This window comes from Saccopteryx bilineata, chromosome 8 (genome assembly GCF_036850765.1).
Source record: "Saccopteryx bilineata isolate mSacBil1 chromosome 8, mSacBil1_pri_phased_curated, whole genome shotgun sequence".
Taxonomy (NCBI): domain Eukaryota; kingdom Metazoa; phylum Chordata; class Mammalia; order Chiroptera; family Emballonuridae; genus Saccopteryx; species Saccopteryx bilineata.
This window is the reverse complement of record NC_089497.1, coordinates 72,751,430-72,778,865: the sequence shown is the minus strand read 5'-3', so window position 1 is coordinate 72,778,865 and position 27,436 is coordinate 72,751,430. Positions and strand designations below refer to the sequence as shown.

Genomic DNA, 27,436 nt, shown 5'->3' with positions numbered 1-27,436 from the left:
AAGCCGAGGTTCCACTGGAGCAAAGATGGCCCAGGCGCTGGGGATGGCTCCTCGGCCTCTGCCCCAGGCACTAAAGTGGCTCTGGTCGCAACAGAGCTACGCCCTGGAGGGGCAGAGCATCGCCCACTGATGGGCAGAGCGTCACCTCCTGGTGGGCGTGCCGGGTGGATCCCGCTCAGGCGCATGCGGGAGTCTGACTGTCACTCCCCATTTCCGGCTTCAGAAAAATACAGAAAAAAAAAAAAAAATGAAGTAATTTGATCTTATCATGTAGAATGAATTTAAGAGAATTCATTAGTTATCAGAGTTAGAGTCTATAGGCTAATAATTCTTACTTAGAAAAATAAGGAACAATTTAATGATGTAGTGCTATATCAAAAATGAATACCTACAATTATGTCATTTAAAAATACGTGTTTTTATCGACATTTCCTTTTTCATTATGAAAGCTTTCTTAAAAGTGGTAAGTGGATTATTTTGTATCAACATATGTATATGCCCATTAAGATATATGTTATGAAATGCTTCATCAAACAAACTAAATTCCATCTTTGCTGTGTTTTCCAATTATATGTCAGAAGTTTGACATCATGTAATGTATTCTGAACCTCTGTTGCTGATAGTAAAACAAAAATATAGAAAATATTTGGCAATTATGATAAAAGGAGTTTATACTAATAATTTGTATCATGTATGATAAAAGTGTATGATAAAAGGAGTTAATACTAATAATTTGTATCATGTATGATAACACTGGGGAATAAGTTTTTTTATTTTCTGTTGCATGAGGTGTTAGAACTGTTTCTATATATTTCTGCATCACTGATTCCAAATCTGAAATCTGTTTTTTGGTGCATGCTCTAGTTTTTATGCAATTTTAATATCTTTTTGTTACAGTTAATGGCATGCATTGGTTTTTAAATTGGAGTTAAAGGGCAATGACTCTTGGATTGAACATAACCACAAGGCAATTAATGTTTTACAAACATCACTTTTACATAACTGTAGTTGTTTTTAAATGTAAAAAATTATTATCTGATAAAAACACCCTCTTATTTTAAGATTGAATCATGGCTTCTTTGAGTAACATAAATGTAAGAATAGTCCTAACACCTTCTGTTATATATGTGGCTGTTACACACTTCAACGTCAAAGGTACAATATTTCATCATTTGTGACATGTGCATATATTGCTTATTTTCTCCTTGGCGATCAAGACAAGAATTGGGCTTCTCATATTGTGTGTCATAATTATGAGGAAATGCTTCGTGACTGGACAAAAGGAAAACGCAAAGGAATGCCTCTTGGTATTTCCATGGTTTGGCGTGAAACTAAGGACCACAGCAGTGACTGTTATTTCTGTCTGATCCATACAAAGGGCATTGGCAAGAAAAAATGGCATATGATCGCATATCCTAATATTCCTTCAGCAATATGACCTATCCTACACTCTGAGACACTCCCGGTTCCAGTTTTCAATGGTCTTATTTCTTGTAAGGATGAAGAAAGTGAACATGGTGATAAAGTGTATTTTGATAAGATGTATAAGGAAATGGTTGGAGAATCTGAAGGGTCTCCTTCTGATGCCAAGCAGTCATTAACCCCTCAACAGTTTAGCCAACCCCTATTGAATGACTTGGTAAGAGATTTGGGCCTATCAAAGAAAGCAGCTGAGTTATTAGCCTTTAGGCTTCAAGAAAAGAATGTACTTCACCGGTCAGCTAAAGTATCCCATTTCAGGAAGCGTGAACAAATTTTTGTGGACTTTTTTTCCGAAGACAAACACTTTGTTTACTGTCATGGTATCAGTGGTCTTCTCAGCCAGCTAGGTGTTACCACTTACAGTCCAACAGAATGGCGGCTATTTCTTGACAGCTCTAAATGGAGTCTGAAATGTGTTCTCCTATACAATGGTAATGTTTATGCAGCGATTCCAATTGGTTATTCAACTCATCTGTGAGAAGATTATAATGACATAAAAATTGTCCCCAACTTACTGAAGTATGAGGAGCATAACTGGATCGTTTGTGTAAATCTTAAAATGGTAAATTTCTTGCTAGGGCAACAGAGAGGTTTCACGAAGTATCCTTGCTTTCTGTGTTTGTGGGACAGCCAAGCTCAGGAGAAACACTAGACACAGAAGGAGTGGCTGAAACGTGAAGCTATGGAAGTAGGGATGCAAAATATTGTGAATGAACCTGTAGTTAATCGAGACAGGATCATTTTTCCCCCACTTCACATCAAAATTGGCTTAATGAAGCAAGTTTGTTCAGGCTTTGAATAGAGAAAGTGAATGCTTTCAACATATTATTTCTGCTTTTCCTGCTTTGTCTTTCGAGAAGATAAAAGCAGGTGTATTTGATGGACCTCAAATTTAAACCTTTATATGTGACAAAGAATTTGCCAGGAAGATGAATAAGGAGGAGAAAGCAGCATGGCAGACTTTTGTGGCAGTTACAAAGAACTTCCTTGTCAACAAAAAAGCAGAAAACTATGAACTTCTGGTTCAAAGGATGCTGTTGGCTTTCTGCGACATTGGATGTAACAGGAGCGTTAAGATTCATTTCCTGAACAATCACTTTGATAACTTTCCCAAAAATCTTGGAGCTGATAGTGATAAGCAGCCTACTGCTGGAGCATCAAACGAGATTGTCCTCAACAAGTACACAATCGCAAAGCTAAAAACGCAAATTTTTGCCTGAATAGAATTTAAATAAGTTTTGCACAAATTTTATGATTAAAATAAGTGTTTTAATATGTTCATTTTTAAATTGTAGGCAAATTCTGATGCAATCATATTTTTAGTGTATTGGTATATTTGCTGCATTATATAAATTATTATATTTTCACAAAGATGATGCCCAAGAAGACATTTTACTTTATTATGTTTAACTAAATGTTGAAAATTTTACAATAAGATGAAAACCTAAAATCTTTAATTGCAAAAAAAACTGTAGCTTACATAGAAAAAACTAATGTCAGATTTGAGATCAGCACACTCGAATTAGGTAAGAACAAGTGTTTTTTGTTTGTTTGTTTTTTGCTTTTTTTTAATTTAATGCAGTGACATTGATAAATCAGGGTACACATGTTGAGAGAAAACATCTCCAGATTATTTTGACATTTGATTGTACTGTATACCCCTCCCCCAAAGTCAAATTGTCTTCTTTCACCTTCTATCTGGTTTTCTTTGTGCCCCTCCCCTCCCCAAACCCCTCTCTCCTTCCTTGCCACATCCCCCCTCCCCCCACCCCCTCACCCCCATTGCCATCACATTCTTGTTCATGTCTCTGAGTCTCATTTTTATGTCCCATCTATGTATGGATTCATATAGTTCTTAGTTTTTTTCTGATTTACTTATTTCACTCAGTATAATGTTATCAAGGTCTATCCATGTTATTGTAAATGATCCGATGTCATCATTTCTTATGGCTGAGTAGTATTCCATAGTATATATGTACCAAAGCTTTTTTATCCACTCATCCTCTGACGGACACTTGGGCTGTTTCCAGATCTTCACTATTGTGAACAATGCTGCCAAAAACATGGGGGTGCATTTCTCCTTTTGGAGCCATTCTATGATGTTCTTGGGGTATATTCCTAAAAGTGGGATAGCTGGGTCAAAAGGCAGTTCGATTTTTAGTTTTTTGAGGAATCTCCATACTGTTTTCCACAGTGGCTGCACCAGTCTGCATTCTCACCAGCAGTGCAGGAGGGTTCCCTTTTCTCCACATTCTCGCCAGCACTTATTCTGTGTTGTTTTGTTGATGAGCGCCATTCTGGCTGGTGTGAGGTGATATCTCATTGTGGTTTTAATTTGCATTTCTCTAATGATTAGTGATGTTGAGCATTTTTTCATATGCCTATTGGCCATCTGTATGTCCTTTTTGGAGTAGTGTCTATTCATTTCTTTTGCCCATTTTTGGATTGGATTGTTTGTCTTCCTGGTGTTGAGATTTACAAGTTCTTTATAAATTTTGGTTATTAACCCCTTATCAGACATATTATCAAATATGTTCTCCCATTGTGTAGTTGTCTTTTTATTCTGTTCTTGTTGTCTTTAGCTGTGCCAAAGCTTTTTAGTTTGATATAGTCCCATTTGTTTATCCTGTCTTTTATTTCACTTCCCCGTGGAAATAAATCAGCAAATATATTGCTCCGAGAGATGTCGGAGAGCTTATTGCCTATGTTTCCTTCTAAGATGCTTATGGTTTCATGGCCTACATTTAAGTCTTTTATCCATTTTGAGTTTATTTTTGTGAGTGGTGTAAGCTGATGATCTAGTTTCATTTTTTTTGCAAGTAGCTGTCCAATTTTCCCAACACCATTTGTTAAAGAGGCTGTCTTTACTCCATTGTATTTCCTTGCCTCCTTTGTCAAATATCAGTTGTCCATAGAACTGTGAGTTTATTTCTGGGTTCTCTGTTCTGTTCCATTGATCTATATACCTGTTCTTATGCCAGTACCAGGCTGTTTTGAGTACAATGGCCTTGTAGTATAACTTGATATCAGGAAGTGTGATATCTCCCACTTTAAAGAACAAGTGTTTTTGTGGATGCAACAAAAATTTTGTTCCCCAGAGAGTTTGAGAAACAATGAGCCTTCTTCTGTTATTACTCACATATAATAAATATATATTTATTATATTATACTATTATTATATTTTAGTAAATATATATTTTGATTTACTGGATTCTAAGTTCTTATGAGATATTTTATTTATTTATTTATTTATTTATTTATTTTTATCAGGAGAGAGATAGAGGCAGGTACAGACAGATAAGAAGAGAGAGAGATGACAAGCATCAATTTCTTGTTGTGGCACTTCCGTTGTTCATTGACTGCTTTCCTATATGTGCCTTGACAGGGGGAGGGGGCGGGGGCAGGGGCCCTACAGCTGTGTCAGTGACTTTGGGCTCAAGCCAATGACCATGGGGTCATGTCTATGATCCCACGATCAAGCTGGTGAATCCGCAGTCAAGCCTGAGACCTTGGAGTTTGAACCTGGCTCCTCCGCATCTCAGTCTGATGCTCTATCCACTGCGCCACTGCCTGGTGAGGCCAAGTATTTTTTTATTTTTAAATGTTATGTTAATATTTTATGGTTTTATATTGTTATTTTTAAATTATTAGATATTTCCGTTTTAATTTTTAATATAGTAAATAACAAAAGCCTTTGAGATCCTCAACAATTTTAAGAGTATAGAGAGATCCCGTTAGCAAAATGTTTGAAAGCTAATGAACAGAATGAACAGTGGTTGTCTCTGAAATCACTGAAACTTCAGAGCATGTAAACACCCTGAATGTTTGCTGGACTCATAACTATAATTTTACCTCTGGCTGAAATACCATGAGTTTCTCTTAAGAAAGAATAGTACTAGAGGAGATAGCCCAGAATGTATAGTACAGGCCCTGGCCAGTTGGCTTAGTGGTAAAACGTCAGCCTGGCGTGCAGAGGTCCCAGGTTCTCCCGGCACACAGTAGAAGCGCCCATCTGCTTCTCCACCCTCCCCCTCTCCTTCCTCTCTGTCTCTCTCTTCCCCTCCCGCAGCCGAGGCTCCATTGGAGCAAAGATGTCCCGGGTGCTGGGGATGGCTTCTTGGCCACTGCCCCAGGCGCTAGAGTGGCTCTGGTCACAACAGAGCGATGCCTTGGAGGGGCAGAGCATCGCCCACTGGTGAGCAGAACGTCGCCCCCTGGTGGACGTGCCGGGTGGATCCTGGTCGAGTGCATGCGGGAGTCTGTCTGACTGTCTCTCCCCGTTTCCAGATTCAGAAAAATACAAAAAAAAAAAAAAAAGAAAAGAATGTATGGTACAAAAATTTTTTTCATTAAAAAATGATATATAATAAATACAGCAGTTGCAGCAGAAGATTGAAAACCACCTAAATTTTTGGTTTATTGTTATTGTTGTTAGTGTTTGGTCCTCAGATGCAAAGACTACAGGTTGATTTCACTGTGGTCTTAATTTATCAGCATGTTGTCATCTTAGGTCCATGCAATATCCCTTTACTTCATTCTATTTTGCTCTTTCTTCATATTTCACTATTGTTTTCCCCCTGTAAGTACCCACCCATTTTAAAGGTATTGGTATGTATCTTTAAACGTGTAGTATTATAAAGTACGTATAGTTTTTTTGTAAAGAATTATATGTGTTCTATTTAAATAGTATTTGTGCTATAACTCTCATCTTTTTTATGATTATGCTTTGTATATTTCTCCATGTTCAGTTAGTTCATTGCTTCTTACTGCTTCATAGCATTTCACAGTATGCATCTACCATATTTTACTTATTAATTACATTTACTTATTGAATAATATTGGACACTTCAGATGTATCTAACTCTGTACTTCCATTAGGGATAACAAAACATCCATGAATCTGTCCCCAATCAAATTTCTGCAAGTTCTCTGAAAAAATATAACCGTGAGTGGGATTGCTATGTATATGATGACTTTCCAGAGTGATTGTACAATTTATACCCCCACCAGCAGTGCAAAAATTTCCACTCTCCCTGTCCTCTCCTATACTTTGTATTAGCCACCTTTCTAATTGCTACCATTCAAACACTTGTAAAGTAATATTTCATTGTTGCTTTAATTTGTATTTCACCTCTTAATAATGAACTTTACCAAATCTTCATATATTTGTTCAAATCTAACCTTTTATGAAATTTATGAACGTTTCTCTTGGGTTTCCTAAGTTTTCTTGTTGCTTTAAAGAGTATTTGCATATTTTGGATATTATCTCTTGCTGGTTTTAAACATTGCAAAGATAGAGTGTGGGCAAAAATAAAGTAGGTTTACAGTTGTGAGTACATGGGTTTATTTCTGTATTATTTATTTATTATGTTATTTTCCATATAAACAACTGTAAACCTACTTTTGCTCACCCCTACATTTTTTCCTATCTAGCACAATGATTTCTTTTTTTTTTTTTTTTTTGTATTTTTCTGAAGCTGGAAACGGGGAGAGACAGTCAGACAGACTCCCGCATGCGCCCGACCGGGGATCCCGGCACGCCCACCAGGGGCGACGCTCTGCTGCACCACAGCCACTCTAGCGCCTGGGGCAGAGGCCAAGGAGCCATCCCCAGCGCCCGGGCCATCTTTGCTCCAATGGAGCCTCCGCTGCTGCGGGAGGGGAAGAGAGAGACAGAGAGGAGGGAGGGGGGGTGGAGAAGCAAATGGGCGCATCTCCTATGTGCCCTGGCCGGGAATCGAACCCGGGTCCCCCGCACGCCAGGCTGATGCTCTACCGCTGAGCCAACCGGCCAGGGCCTACAATGATTTCTTAATTTCATATACTACCCTGAACAAAAATTTTAGCCCTAGCCAGATAGCTCTGTTGCTTAAAGCATTGTTCTGAAGTGCAGAGGTTGCTAGTTTAGTCCTGGGTCAGGACACATACAGGAACAGATCTATGTTCCTCTCTCTCTCTCCCTTTCTCTCTCACTAAAATCAATAAATTAAAATTTTTTTAATTTTAATTTTGGTGTAACTAATTCCAACCACTCTTTTTTTATTTATAGTTAGTGCTTTTGAGATTCTGTTTTTAAAAACTTTCCCTACACCTTGGTCACAAAGATTCTATTTCATATTTTCTTCTCTATATAGAGGTATCACTTACATTTAGGTCTTTAATTTATTTGCTTAAGTTAGAGGTTTTTATTTTTCTCCACATAATGAGATAGTTATTTTAACATCAATTTGCTGTTTTTTTAAGTGCTTTTTTTTAATACAGACCTCTATCATAAAACAAGTCCTTACATATAAATTGAGAGCTATTTCTTAGCTCCCAATTGTTTCCTTCATCTATTTATCATCAGTGGCATCATCACAATTTATAGTATGTCTTAATATCTGATGAATGAGAGTGACTAGTATTTGGCTAATCTTTTTCTAGGTACTTTTTTTTTTTTACAAATTTTGGGACCTTTTGACACTCATTTAAATTTTAAATTTTGTTGTGTTTCTCAAAAATGCAATTAAAAATTTCATTAGAATTTCTTTTACTTTATATGTGAAATGAATTAATAACTTTACTAGGATAAATCATACCAACTGTGAACACAGTATATCTCTCCATTATTCAAATCTTATTTTATATACTTTTCTATTTTTCCACCAAAAAATGAGAATTTATATTTCTTAAAATAATGTATTATTTTTATTATAAGAATAATTTGTCTAAAAGGAGTGCTTTAATGCAGTGGTCCCCAACCTTTTTTGGGCCACGGACCGGTTTAATGTCAGAAAATATTTTCATGGACTGGACTTTAGGGTGGGACGGATAAATGTATCACGTGACCAAGACAAGCGTCAAGAGTGAGTCTTAGACGGATACAACAGAGGAAATCTGGTCATTTTTTAAAAATAAAACATCATTCAGACTTAAATATAAATAAAACAGAAATAATGTAAGTTATTTATTCTTTCTCTGCAGACTGGTACCAAATGGCCCACGGACCAGTACCGGTCCCCAGCCCCGGGGTTGGGGACCACTGTTTTAATGAGTTGATTTATATATTTCTATTAATCTTGCTAAACTTTTATTAGCACTCATAGTGTGTTCATTCAATTGGATTTTTTGTATAGACAATCATATCACTTGCTAATAATGATTTTTATCTCCTCCAGTCCGAATATGCCTTATGCCTTTTTCCTGGCTTAAAAGATATGACCTCTTTCTGAGTTCCAGAAATTGCTCCCTCTCATTCCGTTGGGCCTAAGGATATTAACAACCCCTGTTGTTGCTACTGGGATACTACACTAATCTTTGCAGTTTCCCAACACCTTGTCCACAGTTTGTAAATATTAATAGTCCCTTTATTAAACCTTTCTTGATTATCTTACTTTGAATGTGCCATCTGTTTCCTTTTGGGATTTTTCTGGGATGTGGCCTTATATACTTGTGTAGAGAAAATCTATCCTCCCCATCCCTCCAGATTAACAAATAGTGATACTGTAGTTTGATGTGTATCCCTCCAAACACAGAACATATTTATGAGATATGTGACACAAAAAATGTGGATAAAACAAAACTATATTTTTTAAAAAAGAACTTCTTTTTTAAAAAAAAATGATCATTTCTGGTTGCTATTAACTTCTCCTTATTTTTTTTTCTTTTTTCTTTTGACAGAGACAGAGGGAGAATCAGAGAGAGGGACAGACAGGGACAGATAGGAGAGAAGAGAGATGAGAAGCATCAATTCTTCCTTGCAGCATCTTAGTTCTTCATTGATTGCTTGTTCATTGATTGCTTTCTCATATGTGCCTTGATTGGGGGGCTACAGCAGAGCGAGTGACCCTTTGCTCAAGCCAGTGACCTTGGGCTCAAGCCAGAGACCCCGCACTCAAGCGGATGAGCCCGTGCTCAAGCTGGATAAGCCTGCTCTCAAGCTGGTAACCTCGCAGTTTCAAACCTAGGTCCTCTGCCTCCCAGTCCGAAGCTCTATCCTCTGTGCCATTGCCTGGTCAGGCAACCTCGCCTTATTTTTAAAATTCTTTATTTTTTTAATCTCTGTACCTCTTCATAATTCTGGTGCTCCTTTAATCTTTTCATTGACTGTATCTCTGTCCCCTCTCGTGGGTTTATCTTTCTAGGTTTGAGTGCCCAGGTTCTGTCCATAATTCTCTTCTCTCACCATCCTCTCTCTCTCTCTTTGAGACCTGTTCCTTCAGGAACTAAAATTATCATTGCAATGCAAATAATTCCAAAATTTGTCTTCAGCCCTGACCTCTCTCCCAAGTTCCTCCATTTTCATTACTTTCTGATGGCTATCCCCAACCTGAGTGTACTAACAGCAATTCAAGTCCAACAGGATCAAAAACAAATCTATATCTTTCCCACGACACCAGTTCTTCGATCTGAGTCTCCTCTCTCCTTTCCTAATAACCCCAGTCTTCTTGTCTTCCCAGGTCAAGATTTTGGTGTCATACTTGATTCCTATTCATTACTTCTATTTAGAACAAGCTTTAGCAGCTTGGATAGCTATAGCATCCATCCAGTATGAATGCTACCACAGCCAAAAATATCCAGTAGGATATTTTTATCCCAGACTCTCACGACCCTCTCAACTCAGCTCCCACTGCTAGTTTTTCTTCCTGTTGCACCTAGCCTCCAATAGACTGATAGCCTAAATTTCCTAAAAAAAAAAAAAAAAAAACTTCTATTTTCTGAATTAAAAGATAAAGGAATACCCAGTATTCACTCAATTTAAGTCTAAACTTCATGGTTGGTTTCCACATGTCTCTGTTATATGACCTTAACCTACACAAGGCTTTATCCTAATACTTCCACCATGCTGCAGTCATGGAGCCCTGGCATGTGCTGTTTTCTCTGCTTATGAAGTATTCCTCACATCTCTGCTGGATTAAATTTTTCAAAGTGCAACTCAAACCCTACTTCTTTAATGTGCCTCCCTTGGGACAGTAATCATATTCTGCTTTACTTTATATTACATGTGTACTGTCATCTTGTTCACCAAATTAAAAGTTCCCTTAAGGCAGGGACTCTGTTTTATCTATTATTTTTACATTTTACATTTTTATTGATTAAATGTATTGGGGTGACATTGGTTGATAAGATTATATAGGTTTCACATGTACAGTTCTATAATACATGATCTGTATACTGCATTGTGTGCCCACTATCCAAAGTCAAATCATGTTCCATCACCATATGTTTGACCTTCTTTACCTTTTACTACCCCCATCCCCTTTCCCTCTGGCAACCACCATGCTGTTGTTTGTGCTTATGAGTTTTTGTTTGTCTGTTTATTTGTTTAGGTGAGAGGAGGGAGATAACGAGGCAGACTCCGCATGCATCCCAACCGGGATCCACTCAGTAACTCCCATCTGGGACCAATGCTCGAATCAACCAAGCTATCCTCAGTGCCTGAGGCCAATGCTCAAACCAATTCACCTCTAGCTGAAAGAAGGGAAGAGAAAGAGAAGGGAGAGAGGGAGAGGAAGAGAAGCAGATAGTCGCTTCTCATGTGTGCCCTGACCAGGAATTTAACCTGGGACATCTGCACACTGGGTCGTTACTCTATCCACTAAGGCAACTGGCCAGGGCCTGTTTGTTATTCTTGTTTGTTTATTTATTGTTTTCAGTTGTATATCCCACATATGAGTGGAAGCATATGGTTCTTGACTTTTTCTATCTGATTTATTTTGCTCAGCATGATATTCTCAAGATTCATCCATGTTGTCATAAATGACAATATTTCATCTTTTCTTATGGCTGAGTAGTATTCCATTGTATATATGTACCACATCTTCTTTATCCAATCATCTATTGAAAGACACTTTGGTTGTTTCCATGTCTTGGCCACCATGAGTAATGCTGCAATGAACATTTGCAGATAAATGTTTTCGAATTTTTCAGGCAGACACCCAGAAGAGGGGTTGCTGGGTCAGATGGTCACTGTTTCCCATAGTGACTGTACCAATTTACATGTGAGTTCCTTTTCCTCTGCAACCTCTAGAACACTTATTATTTTCCCTGTTGATAACAGCCATTCTAACAGGTGTAAGGTGGTATTTCATTATAGTTTTGTTTGCATTTCCCTAATAGCTAGTGAAGATGAGCATCTTTTCATGTATCTGTTGGCCATTTGTATGTCTTCTTGGGAGAATTATCTGTTTAGGGCCTCTGACCATTTTTTATTTATTGATTGGAGAGAAGAGAGAGAGAGAGAGAGAAAGAACATTGGATCTGTTCCTAAATGTGCCCTGACTGGGAATCGAACTGGCAACCTCTGCACTTGGGGACAATACTCTAACCAACCAACCTATCCAGCCAGGGCTTGACCATTTTTCAGTTGGATTGTTTGTCATTTGATGTTGAGCTGTATGAGTTCTTTATATATTTTGGATATTAAACCCTTGTTGGAGCTGTTGTTTGCAAATGTCTTCTCCATTCAGTTGTTTGCCTTTTAATGAATTTTGTGGTGGTTTTTGTTGTTGTTGTTCTTATTGTTCTTTTTTTGTTTGCTTGCTTGTTTGTTTTGCTGTGCAGAAGCTTTTTTTTATACAGTCTCATTCATTTATTTTTGCCTTTACTTCCCTTGCTTTTGGGGTCCAATTTATAAAATCCTCTCCAAGACCAAGATCCATGAGTTTAGTACCTATGTTTTCTTCTATGTAATTTATTGTTTCAGGTCTTTTATTTAGGGCATTGGTCTATTTTGAGATAATTTTTATATATAGGGACAAACAAGAAGGTTTGATACCTACCCTTCTCAAACTCTTCCAAAAAATTGAAAAAGAGGCAATACTTTCATTTTTATTTTCCTCACAATTCCTACATAATCCTTTCTACAAAATTGGTAGTCAGTAAATGTGCACTGAATAAATAACCAGCGAAAATATTAGAAAGAAAGAATCAAGTTTTCTTTCTTTTTTTTTTTTTTTTTTTTTTTTTGTTTGTTTGTTTTTTTTTCATTTTTCTGAAGCTGGAAACAGGGAGAGACAGTCAGACAGACTCCCGCATGCGCCCGACCGGGATCCACCCGGCACGCCCACCAGGGGCGACGCTCTGCCCACCAGGGGGCGATGCTCTGCCCATCCTGGGCGTCGCCATGTTGCGACCAGAGCCACTCTAGCGCCTGGGGCAGAGGCCACAGAGCCATCCCCAGCGCCTGGGCCATCTTTGCTCCAATGGAGCCTTGGCTGCGGGAGGGGAAGAGAGAGACAGAGAGGAAGGCGCGGTGGAGGGGTGGAGAAGCATATGTGCGCTTCTCCTGTGTGCCCTGGCCGGGAATCGAACCCGGGTCCTCCGCACGCTAGGCCGACGCTCAACCGCTGAGCCAACCGGCCAGGGCCTTTTTTTTTTTTTTGACAGAGACAGAGAATCAGAGAGAGGGACAGGTAGGAACAGACAGACAAGAAGGGAGAGAGATGAAAGCATAAATTCTTCATAGCGGCTCCTTAGTTGTTCATTGATTGGGATCTCATATGTGCCTTGACCGTGGGGCTACAGCAGAGCAAGTGACCCCTTATTCAACCAGAAACCTTGGGCTCAAGCCAGTGACCTTGGGCTTCAAGCTAGCAACCTTTGGACTCAAGCCAGTGACCATGAGTCATGTCTATGATCCCATACTCAAGCCAGCAACCCCACACTCAAGCCAGTGACCTCAGAGTTTCAAACCTGGGTCCTCTACATCCCAGTCCAATGCTCTATCCACTGTTCTACCACCTGGTCAGGCAAGAGTCAAGTTTTTTTAATGAAAATTTATAAATCATTTGCTTTTTGTTTTTTAATAGTTTTTCTTTCTTTTTGAATGTATGCATACCTATATTTTATAACAGTTGTTTATTTTACACCTTTAAAAGATTGTAAATCCTACAGAAATCCAATATAAGGTATGATTGATTGCAACATAACTCATAATTGTTGTATGGTGTTTAATCACAAGTAAGTGTGACTTTGGCACAAGCCAATTTTTCTTTAGAAAAATGGTAGAATAAAAAACTTTCACTCTATTGGGCCTTTAATTAAAATATCCTTTGTGATTATTTTCTCTTTAACAACACTACTATCCAAATTTACCCAAATGGAATTGTCTTAATTGTATTTTTGTAGATAATCAGTGCAAACAAAAAAATAAATATGGTACCTCTGTCAGAAGTTGAATGTGTTAAGTGACCAGGTCATCTTAAAAGCTAAACTATATATGTAGTGTTATATAGTATATAAAATAAAAGAATAACCTGTTTCAAAGATGGAATGACACAGGTGACAATAGATCTGTTTACTATTTCAGTATAAAAAAAAGATTTAACACCTTTCTTCTTTCCTTTTCCCTTTTCTTCCTTCCTTCTCTCCTTCCTTTCTTCCTAAGCCTATCCCATGTGTCAATCAGGCATTGGGGATATCAAGCAGAATAAAGACTTAACCCCTTCTTTAAAGGAGAGTCAGCATTACAAGCAAATGATAGGAAAATAACTTAAGTGGAAAGTTTGTGCCAGCTATAACAGTAGCACCAGAAAAGAAAATAAGATTATACAAATACTATAGTTTTATCCTAGAGAACTTTTGCTAATCTGGTTTTCTGTAGCTTACTATAAAATATTACACACCAGACAGAACCAGAAAAAAAAGAGAACATGTTATATAAGACTTAAGTATTTGAGTAATTTTATAATGGCTACACTGCTTAGAAAACTAATTCATTTTGGCCACATGGTGAGATCACTGGTTCAACGCTGAAGAAAAAGCATGCAGTATTGCAGGGCCTGAAAAAATATATATGATTGCATTTAAAAGAAAGTGCTAGTCATTATTATTTTCTGTAGTCAAAAGGGAAAATGTTTGTTTACTTAAGATTTTAATAGCATAACTTAGAATTCTTATCTCTGAGCTAAATAGAACATTTTAACTGCAAGCAAAGCCACAAAGCATTATTTCTCAAAACACACATTTAATTAGTTGCTTATTTACTTAGCTCTATCTTCACTAGACTGTAAGCTTCTTCTAGGACAAAGACTATTTCCTGTTCATCTTTACATTTGATGCCTAAACACAATTCCTGGCAAATAGCAGCAATAGATACTTGTTTTTTAAAATATAAATATAGACCTTTAGATCATTACTAGCTCTCAATATTTGAATTATATAGCCTGACTGGTGGTGGCACAGTGGATAGAGCATAGACCTGGAATGCTGAGGTCCCAGGTTTGAAGCCTCAAGGCCACCTGCTTGAGCATGGGCTCACCAGCTTGAGCACGGTTCTTCAGTTTGAGCATGGGATAATCAAAATGATCCCATGGTCTCTGCCTTGAGCACAAGGTCGCTGGCTTGAGCAAAAGGTAACTGGCTCAGCATGAGCCCCACCCCACCCTCTCTGTCAAGGCACATATGAGAAGCAATCAATGAACAACTAATATGAGGCAACTATAAGTTGAAGCTTCTCATCTGTCTCCCTTCTTGTTTGTCTGTCTGTCTCTCTTACACACACACACACACACACACACACACACACACAAAGAATTATCTAATACTCCTCATACACCTTTTCTTATCCTCTTTCCACTAATAAAAACAATAACAGGAGAGATTTCTGGACAGCCTAATATATAGTGTATGGGTGTTTCAACAAACTAAAGCCTCATGACTTACCAGGGAACATTAATTCTAAGAGACGGGGTTGGAGAGAGAGAGAAGAAACCTTCTTATTTATATTTGAACTCAAAATTGCATACTTTCTAAAAATATTCCTGTTGTTGGATATCTATGAGATGCCTTGAGCAAATAGAAAGCTGCAAACATGGCCCTAAACTTCACTTAAAATGATTGCACTTATTATTTTTATTTTTCACCTCACTTTTACTGTAGTTGCTGTGAATGGCTTGAAACATGCAAAATATGCTAAGCAAGAAACTCAGCCTGTACCTGAAGAGTTAGCAGTTGAAAGGCACAAAGAGGTACAATGGATTTAAAAACCTCTTGAAGAACAGCCTTTTGCTGCATAGATGCCAGGCAAGACAGTGTGTGGCAGGAAAAGAGTTGGGGAAACTGCTTTAAAAACCCATTAACTAGGAATGTGAAAAAGCAAGGAACAATTGGGAAAGGAGGGAGGTGCTCGCTGCTTAAAAGGCTTTTAAACATGACCATATTTTTGTTGGCTTTTTGCCTGCGACATAAAATGCGGATGATGGGCTGAATAGCTAGCTGGGCTGCTGAAGGTGGAGTGAATGGAAGCAAGGCTAGAGAGTCAAGGCTGAATTTTGAGACGCACTCTGGACCGTGTGCAGCTGATGAAACGACTCTCAGCAATGATTTACCACCATAAAGACAAAATTCAGTCAGCCTGCTCCATCACCCTTCCACTCTAGTGTTTGTCTTGATACCATAAATATCTGTCTATATGATCTTTGCTGCAGATATTAGGAGTTAATGAATTAGCCCGCTAACAGGCAGGAACAGAAAAGCCACAGAACTTAGACTTGAACAGCTGGCAGCAGATTCTGCAGGTGTGAGATGGGAATCAGCTCTGCATCTCCTCTATAGCACAATGTTCTCTGGGCTGTGGCTGGATTTTCTAGCCCCTTCAAGTCAAGCTGAGTTATAAGGGAGAGAATTCCATAGGGTCTTGCTCTGTGATCCAAGAACTCTAACCTTTAAAAAGGAAGCGATCTCCCTCTATGTTTAGACTGATAATAATACATACTGGTGGTGGCCTTGTAGGATTTTAGTTTCATATTAGTGAAAGAAAAAATACTCTAGAGGCCATCCTACTTAAATAAGAAATGGTGGATTAAACTACATGGCACAATAAATCAGCCTTCTTCAATTGGTGTCAAGGGGTGAGCCCACGAGCTTGCATGTGTGTGCGTGTGTGAGTGTGTGTGTGTGTGTGTGTGTGTGTGTGTGTGTGTGTGTGTTTGAGGGAAGAGGGATCACTACTTGTACTGAATATATAAGTACAATAGCCTACTAAGGTCAAAACAGAGTAGGGGTAAGTAGAGAAATGGACTGCATAAAAGTGCATATTGCGTATTGACTAGCTTATCATATTCTTCTAATCCTTCCATTTGCTGGTAATGGACATTCAAGGCTAAACCCATTGTAGCAGTTCTTCCAAACCTTTTCAACTTACAATGGTAAAAATACTAATTATGTAACACTCAGAAGTGTTCAATATGATCACTTGATTAACAGAACGTTCTAGTGTTTCTTCTGCAAAGGGCCTTGGGTTGCCTGCAAAAGTGATAGTGACTCATGAGATTAATATAGAGAAAATTAATTTTATTTTTCTTTGTGACAGTGAATATGGCCTATACATTCAAATCTTTTTTGACCAAACCCTATTATGAAGTATGTATTTGGAATAAGGATAGAAAAACTCGGAGATCTGAGAATTGTTTCTAGAAAGATTCGAGGAAGGACAGATAAATGCCTTCTGTTATTGACAGTCGGAATGGAAGCGAGTACCTACTATTCATCTGAGTACCTACTATTCATCTCATCTTGGGTCTTCTCTTCCTGCAAGGCTACTACATGTCTCTACAATCCTATGCTTCCAACTTCTCCTTCTAAAATCAAAGATCCTATGATTCAGATAGTAAAAGATTAGCTATTTTCACACCTACAACCTATATAATTTTATTAACCAGTGTCACCCCAATAAATTTAATTTAAAAAGTAAAGATTAGCTACTTTTAGATATACTGGCCTTATAGAGCTCTGAAAAAGTTCTCCCAATCCAAAAATATCTTCTTGGACTTTTTTTTTTGAGGGTATAAAATTCTGCCATTTGACATTTGAGCATTTACAATAAGCCTTTGTCCTTTAGTGACAAATTCAATTTCAAAGCACAGCAAAAGTAAGTGAACATAAAAATCCAAAGAGATGTATACTACTTAATTTTTAAGTAAGTGCAGGCCAAAGATCAGAAAGGAAAATAGGAAAAAAAATTAAATTACTTATGATGTTATGATGGTAGTATTATATAGATTACATTTTCTTCTTTAAATTTCCCTTTAATGTAGCTGTATTAAACAACAGCAAAAAAAATTAATATCACTTTGAAAGACTCTAATTCTGCCTGATAACTGTATCTTGCTATTAGGACCTAAAATATAAATACATAAAATTTAATAATAAATGATTACTCTAAGTGGTATAGATAGACTGATTAATTGATTGATTGACTTTAGGAGAAAAGTATAAAACTCAACAAATATTCATTTACAAGTTAATGTTCATTATGGGGAAAGCACTTTGTTGGGTGATATAGAAGATACAAAAATTACCAAAACCTATGCCCTTCTCTCTTTAAAGAGCTTCTGGCATAAAGCTAGCAACTGTGAAGAAAGAACACATTATTATTATCTGTCATTAGTACATTATAGTGTATCCATTTATTAGCCATTTGTTTCCGATTTGGGAGAGTGGGAGGGGACAGCCTGGGACACTACCTAGGGAAGATCAGCCTGGATTAAGACCCTTAACGAAGGAAGATGAGGGCAGTGGGCACAAGCCAGGAGAGGCGATAGCACAAAGGAGGGAAGAGGATGAGAGCACGCTGATTGCAAACTGGGTCTGTTTCAGAAAGTCGATCAGAGCCAGCTCTGACTTTTGGAAGTGATTTTCATCATATAAAATGAACCCTAACAGAGTATTATTTCCATCAACCAAGGAATGCTGAGTAATCAAAGAGGAGTACTTATAGGCAAATATGCCTTCACATTCACAATATAAACTCTGAAATAGTATGCATTTTCTTATAAGCCACCACTGAAGTGAAGATTATTTTAGTGTAATAATTTTTGAAGCCACTCTAATATCTGATTTTGCAGATATCCTTGTTTGATTATTCTGTTCCAAACGTCTAAAAGCAGGTAGAAAAAGTAATGCCCTTAGGGAGTCTTCATCACTTTTTTTAAAAAGCATTTTTTAAAAAGGCATTTTCTAAGTTGTTTGGGAAATAAGTTACTTTCTAATTTTTCCCACCTTTTCTAGACATCAAAATATATTGATTTTTCCCTCACTGGTAAAGAAATATGGCATTGAGAAGTACCAAATGAACCCATTTTAGCAGGCTTTGAAACAATACTACACAGCTATTATTTTTTAATTTTTTCCCCCTACACTTATATTTTACAGCTGATCACTTTCTTTAGGAAACACTAACACTCACAGGCCCAAAATTTTCACTTGGTCTCTAACACTCCATTTAGTAATCAATATGCTCTTTTGCTTCCCCGCACACACACACACACACACACAGCTTTATTCCCTGTCAGTATCTCTCACACTTTTTTTTTCTTTTAGTCACTTTCTTTCACTTTTAATCCTTCCCTTTGGGCCAAGTTGTCTGCCCATCTATATTTCCATCCTCCTTCTCCTTCTCATTGAACCTTTCCTAGACCGTTAGATTATGAATGTTGACATTTGCAACTCATTTTTTTTTTTTGCCATGGTGATCTCCCATTAATACAATTTCCTTCCTCCTGAAGATTATTCTAAGAAAGCATAATTTTAAGCATCCACAACTATTGCCCAAATAGAGATTCACTTCATTTTATTCTTCATCTGTATTATATCAAATGTGTTCAAGAATATGATTTTTTATCATTCTTAACTCAGTATTTTCTGTGAGTCTCCTTTATTATACCTTTCTATTGCAATGCAGAAATTTTAGCTTTCTGTGGTCTACTCTGAACTGAACATGGGACAGTGATAATGACCTTCTGACCCTACAGTTCTTCCTGGCTGTAGGTAGAATTGATAGCACTTTTTCAATTTCTCCCTTGTCTTTGCTTGAACATACTGGAATTACAACCTCTGACAAAGGTAACATCCCTTTTGTAGTGGAAACAAAAGGAGTGTGTAATGAATTGGTTAAGATTACACTGCATGTTTAGATGATGAAATCCAATTGCAAGTCAACTCCTTTATTTTCTCAGCTGGGCTTGGTCTTTCAATAAGACATTATTGACTGGCATTTTCCCCAACTCAGTGCTCTGAAATATAGTCTTGCTGATTCAAGTTCTTTAGACTGAAAAACCACTATAGTAATGTCGAGGGAATCAGATACGAGACAGTAATGCCCAGTGTTTTAGGATGAGCACTGTACTATAGATGATCCATATCTAGGTGGCACTAAAAGAATGAAGGGTCTTTATATTTATATGATGTACTACCCCTTTTCAAATTAACTTTAGTACTAAGATGGCAGGATGTGAATTATAGTTTTCTATGTCATTTCTCTGCAAAACTCTAGGGCTAAGAGGAGCAAAGAAAAGGAAGAAAATTTTTTATAATTCATCACTAAGATTTTGGTATACTGACATTATAAAGTGAATTTTTAATCTTTATGGATGTGGAATCAGTTAATGCCATGATGTGTGGTATTCCAAACTCTATTTTTTAATCATAACACATACCATCTTTGGTTGCTCCAAACAGCAAATTATTGGCCTCTTTCTACCTTTCCCCTTATTTTATATGTACTTATATCTTTATGTAAAAAATATCACTTAGAATATTTCTTTTCAAAATGGTATAATACTGGTATTGGCTGCAAGAAATATTTAAAATGTGTGTTTTTCAAAGAATGATCAAATCATTTATTCATCTTTTAGAGAAAAATTATTCTATTCAACTCAATTATTTTTTCCAAGGACTATAACACTAATTTTACTCTTTCTAAAAATTAAAATAGCTAACAGTTTATGTAAGGTGTTGATAATTACCTATATTATTGTACTGCTATGACAGATGTTGGCAAAAAAAAAAAAGCCTAAAATGCCTACAGCTGTGCACTCCATGACATCTAGTTTATACTCAGACAGAAGGCTAACAGATGTTCTGAACTGTCACTTTGCCTAAATGTTTTTTAAAGTCTAAGGACCTGCTTTATAATTCACCAGGGCCTGGTTTGGTTTCACAGAGGTCCTCAGAATTCCCATCTGTGACAATTAATGTTAAAGACATTGATAAATAAAGCCGTGTTTTCCTTCTTCTTCAACAAATAGGCATCAGTTCATAGATGAATTGTGGATTGTAAAAGCTGTTTTTATATACATCTTAGTTGTGAAGTTCTCTCCTTAAACACAGATAGAATTGGGCCACCAGAATTCATGATCTGTTTTGAGCTGGGTGTATGGAAAGAGCCACGGAATCACCCATCCTTTTTATTTTTCCATGCCTTGGAAATAATGTTAACTATTTCCAGTGACATATATTTTTCCTAGTAAATAAAAAAGTGATGTGTTATTTTTATTCAGCATTTTAATAACTCTGTTCCTAACAATAATGACTAATTGTGCAGCCTGTTAGGATAATGGAAGAACAAAATAAACAGCATTCACAAAGCATACAGCACATCTCCTGCTTGACACCCTAATACTTCCTCTTCCCAAACATACCTTCAGATCCTTCATACAGAATTACTGCCCCATGCAAAGGCCATCAATGCTTTATTTGCTGTTGTTCTTAATTTTAACAAGACGGATTCCTGTAGTACACTTGCTTAATAGTTTAAACATTCTGTTAACAATCAGGTGTTTGGCCTATCCTGTTTCTTCTCCATTCTGTATAGAAATATAACTCCAAATAGTACATCTTTCTGGGTTTGTTTCTAAATTAGTCCCCACACTTAATTATGAGGATGAGAGGGATGCCTTATTCCTCTTTGTTATAGGCTAAGCTCTCAGTAATCCCAAACAAAAGAGCCAGTTCTGGAAGATATAGGATTTGCTAGCAGGATTATGGTCTCATAGATAATGATGTGCAGTCAGCAGAAGCGAAGCTTTATTTTAATTCAAATAAGCTAGTAAACAAACCACTGACAAGTCTGCTGGTGAGAGTAACTGGCTGCTGTTGCCACATTGGCAGCTAAATTATAGAAAATCTATTATACCCTGTTCACCATATGTTTAATTTAATACAAGATACAAATTAAACCATCCATAATGTCTATTAAAATAACAATACATTTTTTTATATTTGAATGTCTTAAAATAATTTCTACTGACCTTTTAAAAGGTGGGTTTGATATAGGTGATTATCTGTAGGGGGATAATTAAAAGAAGAAAAAAATTAATTGCCTTTTTGAGAAAATAAAAATATAAATTCTCACTGGTTTGCAGTTGTTAATAAGGTTAATTAGCAGCCATGTGTTTTATTATATTTCCCTACCACCCTTTCAGTTTCTGAGGCTGGGGTTTTAGGAATGATACTTAGTTTGACCTATGCATCAAAACTGTCCTCATGAAATCATTATCCTGATCAAGTCAGCCTATGGGTAACCTGAAACCTGATGCCAATTGAAACCTATATTAGGAAAATTCACTTAAACTCTAAGTCCAACTTTGGCACAGGAACAAGACATAGACTTTTATATTCTAGCCCCAAGTCAATCTCTTCACAACCAAAGATCCTAAGGAGAGCCAGAATTAAGAGGCTGCCTTTCAGGGGAAGGAAAGAAGAAAAAAACAAAGTCACACCTGTTCACAACCAATTTCCTCCTGTATCCACTATAGTCAGGAACCAATGATGCTTGCTTGAGTCTGTTTGGACTCAGTCCACCAGATTCTAAAGACCAGGCTAGGTTTTAAAACTATAGAGCTAGATTTGAAACCAAGATCTACTCTTTCTCAGTTGTGTAACCAGAGCTATTTAACCCAGCTGGATAGATAGTCCCTTTACTCTGTTAAATGAAAGCGGAGGGGGGGGGGGGGTCATAATCTCAATTTTATAGGATTATTTTGAAAATAAGATAAGAAAAGGTATCTAGTACATAATAGATGTTCATTAAAAGTCTGTTCTTTCTTCTTTTTAACCTCAAATAGAATGCTGCTGTTTCTTTAAGAAAGAATGTTAGGAGAAGGGATTGGAAGGGGTGGTACAAATAGAAATTCTCCCTGGGCTCAGTTTCCTTGGATCATTAACTTCCTTCCACAGAGAAAATTCAAAATGGCATTCTCCTTGTCTCCCAATAGTCACCATAATATTTCCTCTCTTTCAAGAATGTATTAGTAAGCCATCCAGAACAACTGCTCATCCTTGGACCTCTGAGAAGTAAACAGTAATCACTTTAGTTTCCTTTTCAAACTTTTATCTGCATACAGCTTTTGCACTGGGTCTACAAGTATATTCATGAGGTTGCACCATGTGAATTTTGGTTCAGATACATACCTATCAAATCCAACTCTGTACTGGTAATTTCAATATTGGATAAGGTGTACATTTGGAAAACGTACATGATTATTCTTGAAGTCTAGAAGATGATAATATCTTATCCAAAATGCAAGTTAATTTATCTTAAATTGACAAAGAGGAAAATTTGGAAGCATGGTACCGGAAAGCATATGCCAGAGCGACAATCACAAGACAAATATCCCATGGTCCTTCCTCTTACTCCATCCACTACTCTGCTATTCAGAGGCTGAGAAACGAGATGTTTCCATTTACTGAGACTCTGATATATTGAAAAAGTAAGAAATTGAACAAAAAGAGTCACAAACTTGTGGCATATTTAAACACTTAACAGTTTAAAATTAATACTGTTTACACGTAAAAACAAAACATGTGATTGCATGTAAAAGTTCATTTTATATATAACAAAGAAATGTAACAAGTCCGTTGATGAACGCTCCCCATCAGCCTTGCTACCCCCTCCAACTTTCCTCTTAGTTATAAAAGGACACCCTTCCTGCGTCCCAGGTGTCAGTCTTACCATAAAACAAAGACTGAGGGAACCTCAGAGAGTTACAGAAGTTTGAACACTGGTGGGAAAGAAGGCCATGCTGGGTATTCGGCCACTAAGAAAGCAGGCCGCCTTCGAGCCTTCGCTCCCACCTGCAATACCTCGACGGTAGTCGTGGCTCACTGAGTTACTTGCCATCGCCCTTCTATGCCCTCCGCCCTCGGGGCCCGACTTTCCATTCCGAGCTCCTGGAGGTGACTCGGGCGCAGCCTGGGAGGACGCACCTGCCCGCGCTCCCCAGGATTCCGGGGTCACGCGGGGCTCGCGTTTCCGCAGGCGCGGCGCCCTGGGAACAACCCAGCTGGCCTCGCGGGGAGCCGCCGACCAGCGGTTCCCGACGTCACTCTGACATCCGAGTCTCCTCGGGGAGCTCTGGCCAGCCCGCCTGCGCCTCCCTCGGAACAGCCCCGAGGCCGGCAAAAACGCACGGGCAAGGGCGGCCCGAGAGCCGGTCTCCGCTGTCGGAGCCAGCCGGTCGCGCAAGGCCTCACGGGGCTGGGCCGTAGCGGCGCCGGGACGTGCGGGCCGAGAGCGCGGGAAACGGGGCGGCGCGCGAGGGCCTGCGGGCCGCTGGGGGCGCAGCTGCTGCCTGGCCCGGGGGCGCCGCCGGCCGCCGAGCCTCCGCTCCGTGTGGCGTCGGGTGGGGCTGCTCTCCCGCAGGGCCGCGAACTTAGAGGCCGCTGGCGGCTCTGGGGACGCGCGCACCCTCAGCCCCTGTCCCCTCGGTCGCCCCTCCTGGGTGCCTAGAAGGCTCGCCCGCGCTTTGCGAAAGCAGGGCCCGGTCCCTTCCCACGCGCGCGCGCCCGCGGGTGAGGCTTCAGAATCCAAAGAGTTTGGATTGAAAGCAAGTCCTTCCTCGGCCTGGCTCCGCTCCCCCGTCACTTGGAATTGTGCATCAAGTGGCGGTGTCGTGTTGTGTCGTTTTGTCTAAGTGAATAACTGGATGGTGTTGAGTGGACACCACGTTCACGGCCTGCAGAATAGTCCCGAGCACTCGCGGCCATAAGCCCCACGGGCTGGGGGAGCAGCGCCCCTCCGACCCGGCGCGGGCCGCCCCTCTCCGAGCCCCACACCTGGCAGCCGGGCGGCGGCCGAGCCGGGGACGTGAAGGTCGGCCTACCGCCCGGCGCGCCAGCGCCCCCAGAGGCGTCCCCGGGACTCCGAGCACCCGCCCCGGAGGCGGCGGCCCGAGAGCCGGCAGCCAGGCCACAGCGTCGGGGGCGCCGGCCGAGTCCGTCTTAGTTCCACTTGGAGCGGATAGAGCGGCCAGTTGGTAAATGCTTGATTGCTAATAAATAGGAAGATACAGCTTTCGCCTTAGCTGATGGCTAAAGCATGACACTGTGCTATCTCCGTGGATCTCGTATTTGTGTGGTCTTCGGTTCGCTGGAACATCCGGACCCTGATTGTGCGTATACTGTTTCCTTATGAGAAGCACTCACCAGTTTAAAACCAGGTCCAGGGTGCCCCACTTGCTGAATCCCTTCAGCCTTTAGTCCGCTTGCATCCTCTTTTTTATCCTCTCTTCACCTTATCTTTTCCTCCCTCCCTCCATTTCTTCTCACTCACTCCTTCCCTCCTTCCCCTCCTCCCTCCTTTCTTTCCTTCACCATCTTGAGTGGTTCCTGCTGAATGCCACTCTCACAACCACATCCCCAGTCTAGGAGTGTCCAGATGAACTCCCCACATCTCCCAGTGTGGCTTGCACTTGCGAAATTGGAGAGTTCAGATTTGGCCCCAAAGCACTTTGGATTGGTGAAGTTTCCCATTCAGACAGAGTCCATAGATCGGTTCTCAAAGATTTCCCCAACTGGTCAGAAAGTGTTTCTATAGCCTAGAATATTTTTTTTTTTTTTTTAATGTATGTTTGCTCCAATGAGAAAGGAGCTGACTTGCCAGCTTAGTTTCTGGATAGAGAAAGATTATTTTAAAAGTAGTTTTCCAGTTGCAGACAAGTAATTCTTGACTCCCTCACCTACCAAGGCAGTTTGTCATTTTGGCCCTTCACATTAACACATTCCGCACTTTTTCAAGGCTTAAGTCTTCCCCTATGTCAGATAGAATGCATTACAGCTTTTGAGACAACTTTTGGACACTTGCCCACAAAATCTTCCTGATCCTTCACAAGAGAGTGGGGCCAACTGAGAGATTTTAAACTTCCTATGTCTGGGATTAAACGGATTCAACTGATAAGGTTTATAAAGTTTACTCACCTTTAGTCACATTTGACTACTCACTGATGCCCTCCCATCTTATAGACAGACTTAGATTCAGCCCAAACCCCTCCCTCAATGGAGAGCACAGCAGTTCAGATTCTTATTTCAGTTCATCAAAAAGAAAAATAGCTTTTAATCAGGTTGCAGCATCCTTTATAAATTTTTTTGTTCAAGGAAAAAAATATGACAAGGGAAGCAGGAAGAAATCGTTCCATTATTTCAGTGGATTTCATTTTGGTGCAAAGTTAAGAAACACAGGATTAAACATTTTAATTTTCCCTTTCCCACTCCACCTTTAATGGGAGAAGTATTTCTACTATGGACTTTCAATTTTGCATAATGTCTCCTACCTTTCCTACAATACCAGAAGTAACAAGAATATATTCCTCAGCCTGCTCTATTAAAGGTCACTCTTGATTTATACTTATGCCCCCCCTTCCCTCAACACACTCATACTTATACAAACACATTTGCTTGATCCAGACAGTGTTGGGATGTGTGTAACTCTTTTAGTATTGCCCTGACTTTCACTCTTTTGAACTGATAAAGTGTCCATCGTTTTGTTATTTGTATTTGTTTTTCAAGTTTCATAGGAAAGGTTTTAATTGGTGTCTAATAATAGTCACCGACAATCTGTTATTAGATGAGTTCCAGACCAGTTATAAACCAATAACATTATTGTTGCCAAAATGGAAAGTGGAAGCTAAAGTCATTTTTGTCAAGGGATTCATTTGAGTGGTTATCTTCCTCTTATTTTGGATGGTTTGTGGGAAGAAAGGGAGGACTAAGTAGGGCAGGGGACAAAGATAGAGACCCAATGAAAACATCTTTTTAAAATTAAAGCCATCTTCCCAGACTGTTATCTTGCCACAAATGAAAACACACAGAGATGTCAGAAAAGTGGATTATTGTCACTCTGGGCTATTGGAGGCCCTGAGAGCCCTGCCATCAATTCCTATAGAACAGGAGATCAACCTAGCCACCTTCCCCTTCCCTTGCAACACCCTGCCTGCCTAATGGGCAGGACTCTCAAAGTTGGTATCAACCGCAGCTAAGTCTAGGTGGTAGGGCTTCTCCAGTGAAGGGAAGCTGATGCTTTCCATGGAACTGAGGAAAAAGGGTGACTGGAAGAACAAGCCTGAGGGGGTAGGGTGCTATAACAGGAAGGCTGTGGCCACCAATCCCCTGACAGGATAGTGATCAGTGAGTCAAAACTAGCTAGCAGTGTGTGAAAGAGAGCCAAGAGTAGGACTCTTTGGGTGCTAGAGACTAACCTTTAGCTTGTTCCACTCCTTCTTCTGGGCCCTCATCCTAGAATGGTAAGGAAACATGCCTAGCCCTTGTCCAACACAGGCATGGGTGGGAGCTTGCAGAGATCAGGAGGCACACCTCAAGTCCTCAGCGATCTGTGTGTCTGGCTCATGTAGTTGTGCATGGTCAGCAAGATGGGAGAGGAAAACCTTACTAGTTTTCTTCCGTTGCTCTCTCTGGGGTGTGTGTCTCCTCTCCCCTAACCCTCCACCTCTCCTCATCAGGATCAAATAGAATTGAAACTACATTGCCTTTGCCTGCACTGAGCCTAAAAATTCAGGATTTGATAAGGTTGCTGCACCATTGATACAATTGCAGATTTTTTTTAAAGCCTTCTCAAAGAGACAGATGTTTGGGTTGATTAAGAATTGAGGAAAAAACCTGCAGCTGCACCAAGGAATAATTTAGTGGACAAATATTTTAATAAAAAGATATGAAGAGATCAGCCCGACCTTGCAAGGTCTTCTGCTTTAAAAAAAAATCTTTATCAAACTCCTATTCTATGGCTTCAATAAACAGAACCCATTACCTCACGGCATCTTTTGTTGGCCCCATACAAGAGAGAACAAAATGGTTATTCAGGGGAACGCTTTCGATTTTTATTGTGGGTAGCCTGCACAAAGAGCCGTGTTATTGTATTTAAAAGAACCATCTGTAGCAGAAACAATGGCATCAAATTATCTTT

At 39.2% G+C, this 27,436-nt stretch overlaps 1 long non-coding RNA gene across 6 annotated transcripts in view; it reads left to right on the top strand.

Annotated features, from left to right (window-relative positions):
- Positions 1-27,436, top strand: part of LOC136312017 (uncharacterized) — a 128,088-nt gene that overhangs the window by 56,653 nt on the left and 43,999 nt on the right. The gene's annotated exons all lie outside the window — the stretch shown is intronic.